Consider the following 22,287-nt stretch of genomic DNA (forward strand, 5'->3'; position numbering starts at 1 on the left):
GGGGTGGATGAACAGTGAGCGGTGGCGTTGCCTCTGGATGAACAGGACCCCATGGTGTGGAGGGCTGGATGAACAGTAAACTGGAGGGGTGCCTGTGGAGGGGTGGTTGAACAGGACCCCATGGTGTGGAGGGCGGGATGAACAGCAGACGGTGGAGGGGTGCCCGTGGAGGGGTGGTTGAACAGTAGCCGGTGGAGTAGCGCGCGGTGGAGGCTAGATGAACAGGAGCCCGTGGAGGCTGGAGGAGGTCGACGGTAGCCCGTGGAGGCTGGAGGAGGTCGACGGTAGCCCGTGGAGGCTGGAGGAGGTCGACGGTGGAGATGAACAGTATCCCGTGGAGTCCCGTTTTGCGGTACGCCACACCCCTCCCGATGAACAGGACCCACGTTTCGACCGTAGGAGGTCCGTTTCATCTATTTTGCGGTACGCCACACCCCTCCTGATCAACAGGACCCCCGTTTCGACCGTAGGAGGTCCGTTTCGTCCGTTTTGCCGTACGCCACACCCCTCCTGATCAACAGGACCCTCATTTCGACCGTAGGAGGTCTATTTCGTCCGTTTTGCGGTACGCCAGACCCCTCCCGATGAACAGGATCCCGTTTCGAACCTGGCCGGTCGAACACAAGGCCGTTTCCTCCGTTCTGCGGTACGCTAGGCCTCGTTTCCATCGCCTGTTCCGTCCAAGCCCTCCCGATGAACACAACCATGCATTCCGTTCCGACCCAGCCGGTTGGCTCCCACGCGTTCCGTTGCCTCCTGATGAACACGACGCATTCCGTTGCCTCCCCATGAACACGACGCATTCCGTTGCCTCCCCATGAACACGATGATGACGCTGTTTCTCTGTTCCAACCCAGCCATGTCAACGAGCCCTCGCCGTACGTATGCGCGAGTAGGCGTTCGAGACCCTGCCCGTATGTACACATACGTGGCCGTATTTTCTTTCTTGCACCCTGGCCGATGTACGTACGTGTACATGCTACGTGCGCGCCTCTACTACGACACGTGCGCCCCTCTACATCCGCCAGTATATATGTACGTACACGTTCGCAACCAGAATGACAACACTACGTACGCTTCGACCAGGTGGGTCCCGACTGTTAGGCACTTCCTTGCGTGCAAAGATGTAGCTAGTGGGTCCCAGTAGTAAGGGGCGAATCATTTTGTTTTTTTGCCCAAACGCACTTCCTTGCGTGTGAAGGTGTAGCTGGTGGGTCCCAGCAGTCAGGGGGGGAACGTTTTTTTCACGAAATATGGTGGCCTGTCCGGTGGGTCCCTGCTGTTAGGTGGAGGAATAATTATTTTGCGCGTAACAAGGAGGCACTTCCTTGCTGTGGTTGTGGACCCAGCTGTCAACGTCTCCACGCACAGTACTCTTCCGATGGAAGTTGGTCGTTAACCACATTGACCACGCCGCGCCGAGAGCACCACAGCGGTGGACGACGGCGAGGCCTAGGAAGGGGATGACACGAAGGCAGGGAAGACTTGGCAGTTGTTTCCCACGCGAAGGGGAGTACGACTGTACGAGGGTTTACTTGTTCATCTGCCGTCGCCGGATAATAACAGCAGGTGTGGGTGAGTAGAGGGATGGCTAGGCCAACGATGGGAATACGATGGGGCGGTGAGGCCTGTGCGGCAGCACAGCCGGCGGCAGGGAGGAGGGAGCAGGCAGTCCCGTCGGCGCTTGTTTGAGCGGCTAGAGCAGGAAGAGCAGAGATTGAAGAAGCACGACGGCCGTTGGATGGACATCCAACAGTCAGTGCTTGTGCGTCAACCTTTTTTTAGGAAAGCCTCAAATCTATGGAAAACAGCATACAACCCATCTGCCATTATTTCTAATAATTTATAGCCCATTTTCTAATTCTTAAGGTTTTTTTGGAGCCCATATTCTTTTTGTTAGCATTACAACCCATATTGTGGCCACGGTTAAAAAATTATACGAACTTTTGCATATTTCGGTGCGGTCCAAACTGTTTTTAATCCCGAAATTTTGACTCACATTCAAACTGATTTAAAAAATGTACAACCCATTTCTCATTACTAATGGGCAATTTTCTCGGCCAGCCGAATGAAAGCTCTCCTCGTCTTGAAAGATTTGCAGCCCAACAGGCCTGACAAAGCGACTTACTTGGCAAATCACAAAAAAACTGGGCTGTGGCCATGGATCCAGCTGTCAGCCTCTCCACGTACAGTACTCTTCTGACGGAAGTCGTTCCTTGACCATGTTGACTATGCCGCGCGGAGATCACCATGGAGGTGGATGACGGCGAGGCCTAGGAAGGGTACGACGCGGAGCCGGGGAAGACGCGACAGTGGAAGCCCGCGCGGAGAGGAGTACGAGGGTTCACTGGTTCGGCTGCGGTGTGAGGCTGCCGTCGTCGCAGGGCCTGGCCAGCGGTGGGAATAGTAGGGGGCAGTGAGGCCTCTGGGGAAGCACAGCCGGCCACGGGAGGTAGGAGCATGCGGCACGACCGGCGCTGCTTTTGGCAGCTGGAGCAAGAAGACCAGAGGTTGAAGAAGCACTACGGCCGTTGGATGGACATCGTACGGTCACTGGAGCTAGAATCGTTCATTTTGACTAAGTTGACAAAGCCCTTCATCCCCGTCAACTTAGTAGGCCCACAAGTTAGCCTCCCACCAAGGTGGGTGAGGGAGTCCTGGATTAGGTGGTCTCCGGATAGCCGGACTATATCCTTTGGCCGGACTGTTGGACTATGAAGATACAAGATTGAAGACTTCGCCCCGTGTCCGGATGGGACTCTACTTTGCGTGGAAGGCAAGCTACGCAATACGGATATGTATATCTCCTCCTTTGTAACCGACCTTGTGTAACCCTAGCCCCCTCCGGTGTCTATATAAACCGGAGGGTTTTAGTCCGTAGGACAACATACAATCATACCATAGGCTAGCTTTTAGGGTTTAGCCTCTCTGATCTCGTGGTAGATCAACTCTTGTAATACTCATATCATCAAGAACAATCAATCAGGACGTAGGGTATTACCTCCATCAAGAGGGCCCGAACCTGGGTAAACATCGTGTCCCCTGCCTCCTGTTACCATCTGCCTTAGACGCATAGTTCAGGACCCCCTACCCGAGATCCGCCGGTTTTGACACCGACGTTGGTGCTTTCATTGAGAGTTCCACTGTGTCGTCACCATAAGGCTTGATGGATCCTTCGATCATCGCTAGCGATGCGGTCTAGGGTGAAGCTTTCCTCCCCGGACAGATCTTCATATTCGGCGGCTTTGTACTGCGGGCCAATTCGCTTGACCATCTGGAGCAGATTGAGAGCTACGCCCCTGGCCATCAGGTCAGATTTGGAAACTTGAACTACACGGCCGATATCCGTGGAGACTTGAACTTCGACGGATTCGAGCCCATGCCGGACACGCCGCGCAGTCACGACGAGCAAGACATAACTCTACCGTCGGACAGTGTTTGGGAGATCGCATCCGCAGCTACTCTGGCCTATAATCCGGAGCAAGTCGTGCCATCCGAGAGCGGAGGGATGGACCACGCCATGGAGGCCGCACTCTTAGTGGCGATAGAGCCGGATACCGACTTCACCCCGGACGAGAGCCGTGTCGCTGAACCACTGGATTTATCCCCAGCCACGAACTCCGAGCTGCCTACATCTGTGCCTGTCGAAACCGACGGGGCACCGATCATGGAGTTCACCTCTGCGGATATCTTTCAGCAATCACCTTTTGAAGATGTGCTAAATTCATTAAGGTCTCTCTCCCTGTCAGGAGAACCCTGGCCGAACTATGTCCGGCTAGAATGGGATGCGGACGACGAATAAATTCGCTGCCCACCCACCACCCACTTAGTAGCCACTGTTAACAACTTAACCGACATGCTCGACTTCGACTCCGAAGACATCAACGGTATGGACAACGATGCAGGAGACGAACCGGAACCATCGCCCATAGGGCGCTGGACCGCTACTTCATCACATGACGTATACATGGTGGACACCCCCAAAGAAGCCAATGGCGATGAGACAGCGGAGGATGGCACCTCCAAGAAGCAACCCAAGCGCCGATGTCAGCGGCGCCGCTCTAAGTCCCGCCATAGCAAGAACAGCGATAATAATAGTCCACGCGACTCTGGAAGAGACGACAACTGCACCACCCCGGTGGCAGAACACGATCAAGATGCAGACTGCAAACATAGTACGGATCCGACGTCCGAACACGCCGCCGCCAAAGATAAGCCTCATCAATCCCTGTCTAGGGAAGAAAATAGTCCGGACGAAGATGCACGCATCATCCTAGAAACACACTTGGAGCAAGAGAACCTCCGCAGAAGTCTTATTGCCACAGCGATAAGCCTGAAGAAACAGAAGCATAGGCTCAAGGTCGCACAAAATACGCTCAACAACAAGTGGAACAAAGTAACAAAGTATGGTGGAAGTTACCATCCAAATAGCTATCCAAAGCACAAGCTATTACCGGAATTCGATGATGAGGCCTTAGAGCCCATACAGCAGAAAAGTGATACGGCCAACCGGCCGGATCCACCACCCTGTGAACGCGATACAGCGGCTAACAAAGTCACGCATAAGTCAACACACGATCTACATGAGAATTGCGTCAAAAATCTGGCGCGACCAGATCTATTTATGGATCTAGGAAGCGCGCTACGATACACAACCAACACCGAATACTACAACCGTCCGAACACCATGGCACATCCGAATACAGGGGTGCCACACACCCCTTATGTTTCACTCATGAGGTGCTGGATCACGAATTCCCAGAGGGATTCAAACCGGTGAACATACAGGCGTACGACGGAACCACAGACCCTGGAGTCTGGATGGAGGACCTCATCCTCCATATTCATATGGCTCGTGGAGATGATCTCCATGCCATTAAATACTTGCCCCTCAAGCTTAAAGGGCCAGCTAGGCACTGGCTGAAAAGCCTCCCCGAAAACTCAATTGGAAGTTGGGAGGAGCTCGAGGATGCTTTTCAGGCCAATTTTCAAGGGACTTATGTCCGACCTCCGGATGCAGACGATTTAAGTCATATAATCCAACAGTCCAGAGAGTCCGCCCAAAAGCTTTGGAATAGGTTCCTCACCAAGAAGAACCAAATTGTCGACTGTCCGGACGCCGAATCCTTAGCAGCTTTCAAACACAGCGTCCGAGACGAATGGCTCGCTAGACACCTCGGTCAAGAAAAACCGAGAACAATGGAAGCCCTAACAAGCCTCATGACCCGCTTTTGTGTGGGTGAGGACAGCTGGTTGGCCCGTAGCAGCACCAACGACCCAAGCACATCCGAAGTCAAGGATGGCAATGGTAAACCACGACACAACAAAAAAAACGTTGAAGTAAAGAAGGTAGCCCAAATAACACGGCGGTAAATGCCGGATTCAGGGGCTCCCGACCAGGTCAACGGAAAAAGCCTTTCAAAGGCAGCAGAGAAGGACAATCTGACCTAAACAAAATTCTTGACAAACTCTATCAGATTCACGGCACCCCAGACAAACCTGCAAATCACACCCACAGAGAATGTTGGGTCTTCAAGCAGGCCGGTAAGCTAAACGCCAAACACAAAGGGGAAGAGACACCAAGCGAAGACGAGGATGAACCTCGCCAGCAAACCGCCGGAGGACAGAAAAAGTTCCCACCAGAGGTTAAAACAGTAAACGTGATCCAGGTGACAAAGAGGAGAAGCAATCACGCACTCCGATGCACACGCGCCATAGAGCCCTTCACCCCCAGGTCCAACCCCTGGTCGGCCTGCCTGATCACTTTCGATCGTAGGGATCACGATACACATATCCGGCGCGAAGGACTGACGGCCTTGGTGTTAGACCCAATAATAAATGGGTACCATTTCACAAGGGTCCTCATGGACGGCGGCAGTGATCTAATCTGATATATCAGGACACAACCCGCAAAATGGGGATAGACCCGACACAAATAAGCCACAGTAATACTACCTTCAAGGGAGTAATACCAGGCCAAGAGGCCCACTGCACATGCTCTCTACTACTAGAGGTGGTATTCGGTTCTCCCGATAACTTCCGAAGTGAAACCTTAACTTTTCACATCGCTCCATTCCTGAGTGCTTTTCAAGCACTACTCGGAAGGGTGGCTTTCGCTCGCTTTAACGCAATACCGCATTATGCTTATCTCAAGCTCAAGATGCCCGGTCCACGAGACGTCATCATAGTTAGTGGAAATACCAACCGTTCTTTACGTACAGAAGAGGACGCGGTGGCTCTAACAGCCGCACACTAGACGGCCTCACGAACCAGAAAAATGGCAGGTCATCAAGACCACGGACACAGTTAGACGAGTCTGGTGTTCCATCATACATGCATCATATTGGTTTTTGAACCCTCATAAAACGATACCAGGGGCTTCCCGCGTGTAATCAGGGCCAGCCCGGCTCAACTAGGCTTCTCTAGAATTTTGATAATTCATTCTTCTTTTTGGCACGGCTACTTTCGCCTAAGTTCTTTCCTTTTTCACATGACAATCGTGCTACACCCGTCCAGGACACAGCACAACGGAGACACATGCCCAGACGTGCAGCAGGGACCTGCCCAAAGGTTTCTTTTTAGATTAAGACCCTGCGTAAACCTTCTTTACTGTCTCTTGTTGCTCATATCCTCCGGATACTCCACACAACCGAGAAGGATGCCGGCGTTATTGGCATGTGGCCACGCCATGATTTTGCACGTACCTGGACACATGGGGTTTCTTATAAAGGGCATTGTTTAGCCCGGTATATGTTATAAAGACCAAACACCTTAGGGAGTGTTCGGCGTTGCGAGTTTAGCCCTATATGCATCAGCTCCGAATCATGTCTTTAGTCAAATGTTGGGTTTGCCCGGCTCCCATGTTTTGGTACCTTACGTTCCGTTATATCGGCTAAGGTAGCACTAGGAGAACTACTGCGATTGTGCCCTGGTTCATCCGGATGAGCACCTCAGTAGAGAAAGCCGAAAACTGACTGTCATGATATAGCGAGAGACTGGTCAACCACTCGATGACTGATCGGAATCTTCGGGATTCCTCCGCATTAACGAAGGGCCGTTTCCCGGTCATGTACATGCGCGCCCCCTATTCGGACGAGCGCAGAAGTACCAGGGGCAATATAGTAGCCCCACTATCAAACCCCTATGGCTAAGTGAAAGTGTTAAAGCAATATAGTCCGATTGCCTTGTTTGCTACGCTATCACCTCCTTAACGGACCAAGACGTTGGATCAAGTGTGGATATGCATGTTATGCGAACACCCCCGCATTATATGCGTGGGGGCGGAAGCCGACGACTGCAAACTTTCAGGTTATATACATATAAACATTAACGGCCGCACAAGAGGCATCATAGTACTTTCGGGCAAAAGTATAAATACAGCCTTGATTAATTCATTAAAACATTGTTTGTACAATGGGACTACATGTCACTGGAAAATAAAATTCTTCGAGCACTGAGCCTCTATCGAACGAGCGCCTTCAAGGACTTCTTCAAAGTAGTGCTCGGCAGCCACTCGACCTATGGTCGAACCCTGTGCCGCAACAGTGGTGGCCTCCATCTCCGCCCAGTATGTTTTGACACGGGCAAGGGACATCCACACACCTTCTATGCACGCCGATCTCTTTACAGCATCGATGCGTGGCACAACACCAAGGAATTGTTGCACTAAGCTAAAGTAGCTATTAGGCCTTGGCCCTCCCGGCCACAGGTGATCTACAACGGACCTCATGGCAAGTCTGAACAACCTATGGAGCTCGGTCCACCCGGCTAACCGCTCATTCAACAGCAGCGGATGGACTGGAGCGTGAAACTGTGACCAAAACAACTTTTCCACTTCGGGACCTTTCTGATCCTTGAAGTACTCGGCCGCATCAGCGGCACTTACAGCCAAATCCATGTACGCGTCCGCAGAACTCCATAGCCGGTCCAGAGGAGCATACTTCGGATATCCGAACTTAGTCCGCAACAAGAAGGGCTTCCCAGACATGATATCTGCAGCTTGATTCAGCTCCTCCTTCATCGCTCTAATTTTGGAGCGGGCTTCCTTGGCAGCCACCCGGGCCTTCTCCAGGTCCGTCGCCTTCGCCCGGTTTTCTTCTTCAAGAAGCTGGTAACGGTCAGCAGCATCTTTTAACTCTAGAACCATATTGGCTATTTTTCCTTGCTCTCGCAATGCGCGGCCTATTTGGCCCTTAACTTTTCGGCTGCCTTTAAAGCGGCCGCATTGCCACTCCTTGCTTGCTCCTTGGCTTGGGCAAGCTTCGCCCGAAGGGTCTCCACGATGATAGCTCCATCTGCAGTCACAACATATTAAAGACATTGGCATCATGCTGCTCTTATTATGTGACGATCACCAGAAAAAACACACCCAGTGCCTCGTCAAGCCGCTTGTTGACAAGCACGATGTCGGTATCTGTTGCATCCAGTTGCCGCTTTAGTTCGGCAAACCCATCAGTCCGGCTAGCAACCGGAGCTTCAACCACCTGCACATACAGGCGGTCTGGTTATTACCCGGGACTATGATCCTCTGTTTGTTGCCGTTCTCGACGACAACCAGAGTCTCCGGGGCTACTATCTGCATGGGCATACCTAACTTATGGGGTACTATTAAAGGCATACATTATTTCACGTACCTTGAAGCCTTTCAGCAGACTCATAAAAGCTTCATGCAAACCGCTTTCAGCGGATGAAATCCTTTCAATTACCGTACCCCTTAGCGTATGATGCGCTTCCGAGTCGGTAGCTTGCCCCAGAAGTTCCTTCAGCACGTCCGACCGCACACTGTACGGACCCTTGCTGTCGCTCTCCTCTGGAGCCAGATACTGGGGATTCCGGGCAGCCAAAGGGTTATCCTTTGGCCCTAGTGGATCCGGAGATACCCTTCACGACGACACTTCAAGGTCGCCAGCTTCTTGAGCTGGGGAGTCCGGGGGAGGCGTTTTTCTCTCAATCATCTCCGGAAGAAGATCCCCCGAAGATGAACTCTATGGAGAAGTGCTGCGATCCGGACTACAATTTATAAGCATCGGTTATTGTCTTCGGAAGTAAGGTGGGATATCTTCACTATTAAGTACTTTTTGATTACTTACAGCTCGGTAGAGGGCTGATCCCCACGCGGACATTGTGCGGCAAGAATACCCTCCGAGGCAGGACCCTCTGGAGGAGATTTCTTCTCCCGTTTGGAAACCTTAGTTTCCAGATCTTCAGAGGTAGTCCTCTTCCTTCCCCAGGGAGAGAGAATGTCAGATTCTTTCCCTCTATTATCCTCCCTCGCGGAGGCGCTCATTCCCTCGGTTGGAATAGGTAGCGAAGGAGGCCTGCTTTCGCCCTCTTTATTCTCCCTTCATCTTCCTTTGAGGGCACTAGACAAGGTGCTGGCTCGAGCATCTTTTCCAGCACTAGATTGTCCAAGCCCTCAGGAAGGGGGACCGAACATCGGATCATCTTCGCCTTTGTTATCCAGTCCTGGTCAAAGAGTGATTCTTCAGAATGATGTCATGATAAATAAAAGTACAGTGTGTTCGGCCATGGGATTACTTACTTGGGCAGCAGGGCGGTTGCAGCTTAGGCCTATGTCCTCGGTGGTGTCCGTACACTCTATTTGGGGTCCGAAGAACGATTTGTACATCTCCTCGTGCGTCATGCCGAGGAAATGCTGAATAGTGCGTGGTCCTTCCGGGTTGAATTCCCACATGCGGAGGGGTCGGCGTTTGCAAGGCTGGACTCGACGAACCAGCATAACTTGCATTACCATAACCAGACTGAAATCTCCCTCGAAGAGATCTCGGATACAGTTCTGCCGTATTGGCACATCCTTGGCTAGACCCCAGCTTAGCCCCCTGCTGATCCATGACATCAGTTGTGGTGGGGGGTCCAAGCGAAAGGTGGGGGCAGCTACCCATTTGGCACTTCGGGGAGCTATGATGTAAAACCACTCCCGCTACCACAATCCGGACACCTCTGGAAAGGAACCCTTTGGCCATGGAGCGTCAGCAATTTTGCTTATTAAAGCACCTCCGCACGCTATGTACTGCCCCTCGACCGTCTTCCTCTTCACATTGAAAGTCTTGAGCCACAGGCCTAAGTGAGGGGTAATGCGGAGGAAGGCCTCACATACGACAATGAATGACAAGATGTGAAGAAGGGAATCCAGGGCCAGATCATGAAAATCCAGCCCATAATAGAACATAAGACCCCCAACAAAGGGATCCAGAGCGAGGCCTAGTCCTCGGAGGAACTGGGAGACGAACACAACACTCTCGTTGGGTTCGGGAGTAGGGACGACCTGCCCTCGGGCGGGTAACCTATGCGAAATTTCGGTGGTCAGATATCTGGCCTCCCTCAACTTCTTGATGTCCTCCTCCGTGACGGAGGAAGGCATCCACCAGCCTTGAAGGCTGGATCCAGACATGATTGAAGGTCCGAAGCGCCTGACCTGAGCTTTGGGTGTTAGAACTCGAGGCGGGGGAAGGATTCGATTGAGCGTGGGAGGAAAAAAAGAAAAGCCTTGCCCCCTTTATAAAGAGGGCGAATATCAGACATCCTCCTTGTGGCCGTTTGAGACTTACCTAAGATCTAGGAGTCATACCAACAGGCACGGTTGGGTTACCCATGTTTGTATTGATGAGAATCCCGTGATAAGGGGAATACGTGTCAAGAAACCGCCTCGCGTTATGTGCGGGGCTGGTTAAGAAAAACGGTTCAAATAATGACCGGGCCGTGGCATGATGTCATGCTGTCAAAACGTGTCAGCAGATTAGATTTGTGGAAATATTATTCTCTCTATGGTGGTATGTGGAACTTATTTTGCAGGTTCGGACACTATCTTTGTATTCAAACTCTTCCATGGTATATTCGGAGGAGGAACCCACCTTGTAATGCCAAAGACAACACTGCACGCAAGACTCATCGTCATTGAAGCCTGTTTCAGGGGCTACTCAGGGAGTCCTGGATTAGGGGGTCTCTGGACAGCCGGACTATATCCTTTGGCCGGACTGTTGGACTATGAAGATACAAGATTGAAGACTTCGTCCCGTGTCTGGATGGGACTCTACTTGGGGTGGAAGGCAAGCTAGGCAATACGGATATGTATATCTCCTCCTTTGTAACCGACCTTGTGTAACCCTAGCCCCCTCCGGTGTCTATATAAACCGGAGGGTTTTAGTCCGTAGGATAACATACAATCATACCATAGGCTAGCTTCTATGGTTTAGCCTCTCTTATCTCGTGGTAGATCAACTCTTGTAATACTCATATCATCAAGAACAATCAAGCAGGACTTAGGGTATTACCTCCATCAAGAGGGCCCAAACCTGGGTAAACATCGTGTCCCCTGCCTCCTGTTACCATCCGCCTTAGACGCACAGTTCTGGACCCCCTACCTGAGATCCACCGGTTTTGACACCGACAGTGGGTCCCAGCTAGCCGGGGGAGTATTCAATTTTTTGTGCGTAATAAGGAGGCACTTCCGGTGGGGCCGAGCTGACAGCGGGGGGAACGTTTTTTTCACGAAATACGTGGCATGTCCGATGGGTCCCAGCAGTCAGGGGGAAATGATTTTTTTTGCAAAATACTGGTGGCCCGTCCGGTGGGTCCCCGCTGTCAAGTGGAGGAATAATTATTTTCCGCGTAATAAGGAGGCATTTCCTTGCGGCTGCCGTGGACCCAGCTGTCAGCCTCTCCACGTACAGTACTCTTCCGATGGAATTCGGTCGTTGACCACATTGACCATGCCGCGCCGAGAGCACCACGGCGGTGGACGACGGCGAGGCCTAGGAAGGGGACGACGCGGAGCCGGGCAAGACGCGGCAGTGGATGCCCACGCAGAGAGGAGTACGAGTGTTCACTGGTTCGGCTGTAGTGTGAGGCTGCCGTCGCCGTAGAATAACAGGGGGTGTGGGTGAGTGGAGGGATGGCCTGGCCAGTGGTGGGAGTAGTATGGGGGCGGTGAGGCCTCCGCGGTAGCACAACCGGCCACGGGAGGCTGGAGCAGGCGGCACGACCGGTGTTGCTTTGGGCGGCTGGAGCAAGAAGACCAGAGGTTGAAGAAGCACTATGGCCATTGGATGGACATCATACAGTCACTGGAGTATTGACTAAGTTGACAAAGCCCTCCGTCCCCGTCAACTTAGTAGGCTCACAAGTCAGCCCAACAATATGGTGGGTCCCAGCTAGCAGGGGAATTCATTTTTTTGGGCATAATAAGGAGGCACTTCCTTGCGTGCAAAGATATAGCTGGTGGGTCCGACCTGTCAGCGGGGGGAACGTTTTTTTTTCGTGAAATACAGAGGCCCTTCCTGTGGGTCCTAGCTGTCAGGTGGTGGAATCATTATTTTGCGCGTAATAAGGAGGCATTTCCTTGCGTGCGGCCGTGGACCCAGCTGTCAGCCTCTCCATGTACAGTCCATTTCCGATGGATGTGAGGATGTCGTTCATTGACCACGTTGACCAGGCCGCGCCGAGAGCACCAGGGCGGTGGACGACGGCGAGGCCTAGGAAGGGAACAACACGGAGCCAAGGAATACTCGGCAGTTGTTTCCCACGTGGAGGAGTACGAGTGTTTACTGGTGCGTCTGCCATCGCCGAAGAATAACAACATGTGTGGGTGAGTAGAGGGATGGCTAGGCCAGCGACGGGAGTACGGTGGGGCCGTGAGGCCTACGCGGCAGCATAGCCGGCCGCGGGAGGATGGAGCAGGCAGTCCCGCCGGCGCTTGTTTGAGCGGCTGGAGCATGAAGAGCAGAGATTGAAGAAGCACGACAGCCGTTGGATGGACATCCAATAGTCACTGCTCTCATGTGTTGACTAAGTTGATAGGGCATTGCGTGTGCATCAACCTTTTTTTACGAAAGCATACGGCTCAACCTGTAGTAGGCACACAAGTCAGCCTCAAATATGTGGAAAACTGCATACAACCCATCTGCCATTATTTCTAATAATGTACAACCCATTTTCCAATTCTTAAGAATTTTTTTGGAGCCCATCTTATTTTTGTTAGCATTACACCCCATATTGTGGCCACGGTTAAAAAGTATACGAAATTTTGCATATTTCGGTGCGGTCAACTGTTTTTAATCCAGAAATATCGATTCACATTCAAACTATTTTGAAAAATAATTTGTATAAATATAAAATCCAAATAATTGTCCATGCATAAAAATCAATGGAATTTAAGATCTTGTAATGAAAAAAAATTGAAACTAATTCCTGGTTTGATGTGTTTTAAAAATGTACAACCCATTTCTGGGCAAACCGAATGAAACTCTCCTCGTCTTGAAAGATTTGCAGCCCAACAGGGCCGATAAAGCAAGTAGGCCTTGTTTGGGTATTTCTTTAAAAAAATAGAACTGGGCTAGCCTTTTTCAGCAAGAAAAAAACACAACTGGGCTCATGATGTGGTAAACATAATTAAAACCCTGGCTAGACGGGCCACAGCCCCTGCACAACCCCGTTGTTACCCTGATCCGTCGCTAAAACTAGTATAAATAACAACTGCTTGTTCCTGAAAAAAATTGCGCGACTTGCTGGGTCCCTGGTGTCAGCCGCTCATAGTGTAATTCTCTCATTTATTGACTACATTGACAATGGCGTGAGCCCGAGATGTCCAACCATTAGGAGGAACCATATTTTTGGGCTTGTACTATAGAGGCACTTGCTTGCGTACTGCCATGACACTGGTGGGTCCCTACTATCATCCTCTCCACATATAGTCATCTCCTTGTTCCTCGCGGTTGTTGACGACGTTGACAACGCAAGAGGGTGGCACACCGCGCACGGCGAGCGAACCAAGGCCGCAAGGCAGAGGACGACGGCGAGGCCTCAGACGGAACGAACAGGAGCCATTGAAGATGCGCCGGTCTAGTCGCAGGCGGAGGGGAGTACGAGGGTTGACTGGTTTGGGCGCGGGTGCGTGTTGGGGCTGACATCGCCGGAGAATAACATGATGTGTGGGGGAATAGAGGGAGGGACTGGCCAATGTTGGAGGGTACGTATGGTAGGGCGGCGGAGGCGTAGCCAGCCATGGGAGGCAGGAGCAGGCAGAGCCGACGGGGTGGTTTGGTTGGGGCGGCTGGAGGAAGAAGAAGACAAGAGATAGAAGATACACGATAGATGTTGGATGTCAATCCAACGGCTGGTAGGCAGAATCGTTTGTTGACTGGCCAGTAAGTCGACACCACCTTGGATAGGCTATTTCCTCGCGGGTCCCAAATGTCAGAATCCAAATCTGTCACGGTCATCCATCCTTTCCTATGAAAATTTACAACCCATTTGATGTGCTAGTTCGAAATAAGTTTGTGGGTGCTGGTGGGGGCTAATCACTTGGCTTCTGTAATGCACAGTGAGCTCAAGCAGCCGACGGGAGTGATGTTATTTCCCTTGGTTGGGATTTGATACAATATTTCACTCTAAATTAAACGAATTGCAAGCCATTTGCCTTGTTTCAAAGAAAATATGACAGTCACAGCCGAGTTGAAAAGGGCAGGAACATCTAACTCCAGCTTACAGACTGTACAAAAGCACGAGGGTTAATTGTTCATCAGGTTTATAAAAAAACCAGATTGAAAAGGGCAACATCATCTAACTCCAGCACTGTTTTCGGCAGTCATAGTCAAATGGATCGGTCAGGTCCATAAAATGAACATCTTGGGTCGTAAAATTTACTTGATTATGACCACAATATGTTGTAAATAGAAGCCCGACATGTTCAAAAGCTTTTTTGCCCACCTGAAACTCCCTTTTTTGCTATTCGACATACCCATCCGTCAATTCAGTAAATATATGGGCTTTTGAATTGATTTTACTATTTACTAGTGGGATGGGCTGTTTTGTCTTGGGCCTAGAGAAATAATTACTACTAGTATAGTGGAGACACTCTACAGCTACCCAGAAAAACAATTACTACTAGTACAGTGGAGACACTCTACCGCTTCTGGCTCCTCCTAGGTCATTGAAACGTCTCCCTCTAATGAATGCCGTTATACTTTTGTTCACCGACATGCGGGCCATGCAGCGCGCGGGCCCAAATGCCATCCACCAAATTAGAAGCCAGTATGCAGGCGGAGAGTCACCCTGGTCGTAGAGTGGCAGTAACGAGCCGTCGTATCACAAAACCCCACCTCCACGCAGTCTAAGTTTGACGGATGAAGCAACCATCAATTCGCTCTTCGCTGAATCCCCTTCTCCCTGACCGTCTTCAAGAAAGGCAACACTCGCATCTGCCACTGTTCTTCTCTCCAAACGAAGGGAAGGTAAGCGGATCCGTGATGTTGGTATATTTTCGTTCAGAGAAAAAAAGAACTTTTGCAAAGCAGTAATCGATCCTCACTCTCTTTTTTGTTTCATTGTCATTGCAATTGTGTTTTCCTTTCAGTGGTCTCCTAGTATTCGTCAGTTTCATGATGGACCAAGGAGAACCAAGCAAAGATCTGCCAATATTGGAGAAAACGCGGGAGGCTGATCCCCACGAAACAGAGAGATCCAAGAAGATGGAGGCAACCACCGAGCCGACCCCAGATACGCTCACGACCACTACCGAGATGGTCAACGCAACGTGTTGGTGTCAAAACCGGCGGATCTCGGGTAGGGGGTCCCGAACTGTGCGTCTAAGGCAGATGGTAACAGGAGGCAGGGGACACGATGTTTACCCAGGTTCAGGCCCTCTTGATGGAGGTAATACTCTACGTCTAGCTTGATTGTTCTTGATGATATGAGTATTACAAGAGTTGATCTACCACGAGATCAGAGAGGCTAAACCCTAGAAGCTAGCCTATGGTATGATTGTATGTTGTCCTACGGACTAAAACCCTCCGGTTTATATAGACACCGGAGGAGGCTAGGGTTACACAAGGTCGGTTACAAAGGAGGAGATATACATATCAGGATTGCCTAGCTTGCCTTCCACGCCAAGTAGAGTCCCATCCGGACACAGGACGAAGTCTTCAATCTTGTATCTTCATAGTCCAACAGTCTGGCGAAAAGATATAGTCAGGCTGTCCGGAGACCCCCTATTCCAGGACTCCCTCAGTAGCCCCTGAACCAGGCTTCAATGACGATGAGTCCGGCGCGCAGTGTTGTCTTCGGCATTGCATGGCGGGTTCTTCTCCAAATTTTGAATGTTCGTTAAGTATTGTCCGGCCCCATAAATGTTGGACTTCTTGGCTTCTATGCTCAATAAGGGCTATCTTCCACGCATCGAATGAAGATGAGGAGCCAGGGCATTTTTACATTCGCCCCCCTAGCCAGATAAATTAATTGTCTATTAAAGGGATGGGGATTCTTAGATCCAATCCATACCATCCTCCCACAACGAGAATCCATCGGAGCGCGCTTCGGAAAAATCCACCCCAGCATGGCCAACCACCGCAGCTCCTCCTCTCGCCCCCGTAGCCCTAAGCCCGGTGATTGGGAGAGGTATTCCGTCCCACACAGTCGATTAGTAGAACTACAGACTTAGGGATTTCTCCCTCCAGCATATATGGTTCCCGTTCGAGCCGGGCTCGCCACCTATAATGGCGGGGAGCAAGCGGAGAGCTTCCCCAGCACCTCTACGGGGGAGCGGGTGTGCCTTGTTCCTTATTTACTAAGGGGACTCGGATTTACAATTAATCCGTTCTTCTGCGGGCTCCTGGAGTTTTACGGCCTCCAACTACATAATTTTACCCCTGCTTCCATATTACACATCGCCGGCTACGTTGCCCTTTGCGAGTTATTCCTGGGCTGCGAGGCTCATTTCGAGTTGTGGAAAAGGTTATTTTGCCTTGTCCCCCGCACACAGAAGGGGTCACTTTATCAAGTGGGCAGAGCCAAAATATGGCGCATCGCCGAAACCAGATACCTGTCTGGTACTCCGAAGAAGACATCCGAAGACTGGCCTTCAGAATGGTTTTATATGGAGGACGTCCCCCTTCCGGACCCTGTTCAGCGGGGTCTTCCTGAGTTCAACAATGCTCCTCTGAAGAAACGCCGAAGTTGGCGCCCACGAAGCCCCTAGGAGGAAGACAATAGAGAAGTCCTTTACCTGATGAACCGAAATAAAGCGCTGGCTCAATCAGGATTGACAGTAATCGAGGTTATGTCAATATGCATAATGCGGGGAGTGCAGCCACTTCAATATCGAGGGCACCCCATGTTGTGTTTTAACGGGGAAGATGATGCCACTCGTTGCGGGCATAAGGGACCGGACTCCGCTGCTGCTTTAGCAAAAATTCTATCCAAGTTGTTCAAGGGAGAGGAAGAGGAGTTCATCCGTATCAAGCCACGAGATGGATTCTCCATGTACAACCCTCCAAGCTGGGTGAGTTATATCTCCTTACTCCCATTCTTCCCGCATTCTTCGTCGTAGGTACTCACCTTGCCATTTTACGGCAGGAACTGCGGAAAGCTATAAGGGAGGACAACAGCCCATCCCCACAACCAGAGGACCCCGACCAAGCCCTCGGTCCCGGACTCGAAGAAGATCCAGACATATTCGTGGAGCTGATAGACAGGCAGTTCTATCAATTGAGCTATGATGACGCCATGGTGGCCATTACGGACGACTATCCCGGACCTCTTCCTTCGTCGCACGTAAGAAAAACCAAAATCCCAACTCCAAAAACTAGGATCCCCTTTTAGACACTTCACCTACCATACACATATGGTGTTTTACAGGGAAGGCATTCGGGACGCCGTGCCGAACCCGCAGCAACTCGCCAACAAGAGGCACCGAGGCCGGGTAGGCCAAAAAGGAAGGCGGTCAGGATGGAGACGCCGGCGCAGAGGTATGACACAAAACCTCGCTCCGTGGTTGTCGTCTTTCTCAAAATGTAACGACGTCCATGTTTCTTTAATAGAAAAAACGCTCGTCAGAATATGTCCGGAGAGGCTGCCGATCACACTTCCACCAGTCGGGCTCCAAGGCCGGACATAGAGGCGGAAGCCGACATGGGGCGGATGCTGGATGCTCCTTCTACAAAGGATGCAGATAGACTGTCCCATACAAATTCAGAAGTGGAGAGCGCCATGAATCATAGGCGTTGCCGGGCCGTACTTCGTGAAGCTTGCTTCTCACCAGAGGCATTTGATGCCTTCAATTCTAGAGATGCGTACCTCTGTGCTGCTCAAAATGGTCTAGCCAGAGCCATGGACCAGTATGTAAGGGATGTGCGGGTAAGAAAATCTCACAATTATATGTATCAGTAGCCCCTGAGACATGAAACAGTTGACACAACTGATTTACGGATCATTATTGGTGCAGGTTCTTACGGAGAAGAATTCCCATCTGTCTCAAGAGCTGGACGAGTGCAAGGCCCAGCTGGAAGCTGCTGTTGCCGCATTAAAGGAGTCCAAAAAGGGTCCCCCTGGTAACTCTTTTGTTTATTGCAAAGAATACCAGTACCAGGTAGTATGCGGCATGTATGCACACCTAACAATAGATGCTGCAGGTGGCCCCAGAGTGAATCCGGAGGCCATGAGGCGGATACGGCACGTGATGATCGACAGCGAAATGCTGGCGAGCGCGTGCTGACGCGAGTCAGGTAGGAGAAAAATGATCTCCAAGATGCCAATATCCGGCTGGGCGTGGAACTGAAGGATGTCCGAGCCCAGCTTGCAGACTCCGTGAAGGAGAATAAACAGCTTTAGCGCGACATTTTTAGTAAGTGCTTGAACGGACGTTTTAAAAGAGTTCGGCGAAGAATCCTACTAATAGCGTTATGTCTGCAGGTATGCTGACGGGTCATCCCGCGGAGGAGATGCCCGGGTCCTCGGGTGATCTTCTGCCAGAGCTCTCACAACTGCATGAACAAGTTCGGCAGGTGATGCAGAGTATTTCCCAAGCCTTGTGGCCGTCCGCGTCCCCGCCAGGAGGCGTGGGGGAGCTTATAGAGAAGCTCAAGGGAGCGCGGCGGCACTTCCAACTATGGAAGATATCAGCCTGCCGACAAGGTGCATGGGAAGCCTGGGCTATGGTGAAGACACAATATACCAAGGTTGACCCAAACCACATGGCCGAGGTCGGACCTGTGGGGCCTGATGGGAAAGAGATCCTTGTTAGTTTAGTGTATGATCAAGTAGAATTAGCCGCAAAGTATTCCCAACAGGATTGTAGGCTAGGCAGCCTGTTGGATGGTATAGAAGAAGAATTTAATCAGTCTTAGTGATTGTGTACTTCAAGTGACATATGTAATGTCCCTGGCCGGATTGTAAATCATTTGTCATGGCGGACCTTTTCGCTTCGACCTCTGGACCCGATAGTCCGGAGTGTATCCGAATACCCACTCGGTTATATAAAGACTGGGGTATGCATGGAAACCAGGCGTAGGGGTCATAAGTGCTTGAACATACAAGTATGCAACTAGCTATGTAATATACATGGATAGTAAGAAACATCTTCCAGGGAGAATAGTTCCGTTAAGGGTTCCTTTCCCTGGGTACGCATGCCCTAATGTGCATGTCCGAACTGCGAGACACAGGCTAAAAACATCTGGGGGTGTGTAGTAATTTAAATGAAAGTCATCTTTTATTCACCAACCGAATATTCCCTTAAGAATGCTAGCTTTCGGCTTCACCCAGTCTGAGGTACACATCCGGCTGACACGGCAATAACAATCGCAGAGGTGCTCCCCTTATGCCCTTGCCGAATTAACGTGAACGTAGGGCATAAACACAAGAGCCAGGCAACCCAGCTTGGCCAAAACTTAAGTCATATCGATGCATATAATTGCGAAAAAAGGTACATGCGGAAGAATAACACATGTGCGGGGCATAAAGCCCGGAAAGATAATTAGATTAAGCTTCTGTATAGGAAGCCCCCAGGTATATTGAGCGCGGTTAGCGCATTAAGATTGTGTAACCAAGACACAGGTTTAGCCCTTTAGGGCTTTTGAAGAGAAAAGAGAGAAAGAAAGAGAGAAAAAACAGATGTGCAAAAAATTCATGAAGGTAAGGAGACGAACATAGAGTTCGGCGCTAGGCATAGAATCTTCGGAGTCTGGCTGCGTTCCATGGGTTTGCCTCGAGTCGATTATTCGATGCATCCCGCAGACGGTATGCTCCATCGGTCAGAACCTGGTCGATAATGAAGGGACCTTCCCATTTGGGCTTGAGCTTGTTCTTTTTCTTCTCCGGTAGGCATAGAACTAGTTCACCAACATTATAGGTTTTGGCCCGCACTTCTCTACTTTGATACCTTCGAGCCTGTTGCTGATAGAATGCGGAACAGGCTTTTGCCACGTCGCGCTCCTCCTCCAGGGCATCCAAACTGTCATGCCGATTGAGCTCGGCCTCTCTTTCTTCGTACATGCGCACTCGAGGTGAGTCATGAATTATGTCGCAAGGCAGCACCGCCTCAGCGCTGTGTGTATCTGATCGTGCGATTCACCTTGGTCCGCAGCCCCCATAGTACGGAGTCGAGCTCCTCTACCTAATGGGTGTCTGATTCCTTTAAGCACCAGACAATCTGGGTTTAATGCCACTCATGATAAGACCATTTGCTCGTTCGACTTGACCGTTAGTTTGCAGATGATAGACGGAAGCATAATCGAGCTTGATGCCCATGTTCCTGCACCAAAGTTTCACCTCGCCGGCTGTAAAGTTCGTGCCGTTGTCAGTGATGATGCTGTGGGGGATGCCATGACGGTGTACAACCCCGGATATGAAGTCTATCACCGGTCCGAATTTAGCCGTTTTGACAGGTTTGGCTTCTATCCATTTGGTGAATTTGTCCACCATGACTAGTAAGTATTTTCTCTTATGGGTTCCCCCTTTGAGGGGCCCGACCATATCGAGCCCCTAGACCGCAAAGGGCCAAGTAATGGGGATTGTTTGGAGGGCGGTAGGTGGCATGTGGCTTTGGTTTGCAAAAAGCTGGCAACCGACACAGTGTTGTACTAGATGCTGTGCATCTACCCGGGCCGTTGGCCAATAAAAACCTATACAGAAGGCCTTGCTTACAAGGGCCCGGGCTGCTGCGTGGTGGCCGCCGAGTCCGGCATGGATTTCTACCAAAAGATTCCGCCCCTCCTCTTCGGAGATGCACTTTTGAAGGACTCTGGTTGTGCTTTTCTTATAAAGCTCTCCCTCACGGATCTTGTAGGCTTTAGATTGCCGCACTATGCAGCGAGCCTCATTTTGGTCCTCGGGTAATTCCTGTCTAGTTAGGTAGGCCAGGATTGGTTCTGTCCACGGGGCGATGACGACCATTATCACGTGGGCTGAAGGTGTTATTTCGGTGGCAGAGCCTCCGGTTGTGTCAGAGTACTCGGTTTCTGGGGTTGTGGCCGGGTCCAGACTATTTTTGCCGGTGTCCCCTTCCCATACCACGGATGGTTTAAACAGTCTTTCCAGGAAGATGTTCCATGGGACAGGGTCGCGTTTAGCGCCGATACGGGCTAGGATGTCCACCGCCTGGTTGTTTTCCCGAGCCACATGGTGGAATTCCAGCCACTCGAACCGGGCTGACATTTTGCGGACGGCGTTGCGATATGCCTCCATTTTTGGATCATTGGCATCGAAGTCTCCATTTATTTGGGATATTGCGAGGTTCGAGTCCCCACGCACCTCTAGGCGTTGGATGCCCATGGAGACTGCCATCCGGAGGCCGTGTAATAGATCCTCGTATTCGGCTGCATTATTGGAGTCCGTATATAGTACTTGGAGCACGTATTGCACCGTGTCTCTGGTGGAGGACGTCAGGACGACGCCAGCCCCTAGACCAGCCAGCATTTTAGAGCCGTCGAAGTGCATGATCCAATTGGAGTATGCGCCGTACTCTTTAGGGAGTTCGGCTTCTGTCCATTCGGCTACGAAATCAGCCAGTACTTGCGACTTAATGGCTCGTCGTGGCTTATATGTTATGTCGAACGGGAGGAGCTCGATGGCCCATTTGGCAATCTGGCCCGTGTCATCGCGGTTGTTTATTATGTCATTGAGTGGTACTTCGGACGCCACCGTAATCGAACACTCTTGAAAGTAGTGTCGTAATTTCCGGGATGGCATAAATATCGCGTATGCTATCTTTTGGTAATGTGGGTACCGTGATTTGCATGGAGTGAGGACAGTGGACACATAGTATAACGGCTTTTGAAGTGGGAATTTATGACGAGCACTGCGCTTACAACTTGGTGAGTTGCCGCTATATATAATAGCATTGGTTCGCCAACCGTTGGCGCGGCTAGGATTGGGTTGGCGGCCAGGATGGCTTTTATTTCTTCCAGTCCGGCCGTGGCTGCGTCCGTCCACTCCAAGTGTTCGATGCACCGAAGAAGGCGATAAAGGGGAAGTGCCTTTTCTCCTAATCGGGAGATAAAG

Source organism: Triticum dicoccoides, chromosome 6A (genome assembly GCF_002162155.2).
Source record: "Triticum dicoccoides isolate Atlit2015 ecotype Zavitan chromosome 6A, WEW_v2.0, whole genome shotgun sequence".
NCBI classification, from domain to species: Eukaryota; Viridiplantae; Streptophyta; class Magnoliopsida; order Poales; family Poaceae; genus Triticum; species Triticum dicoccoides.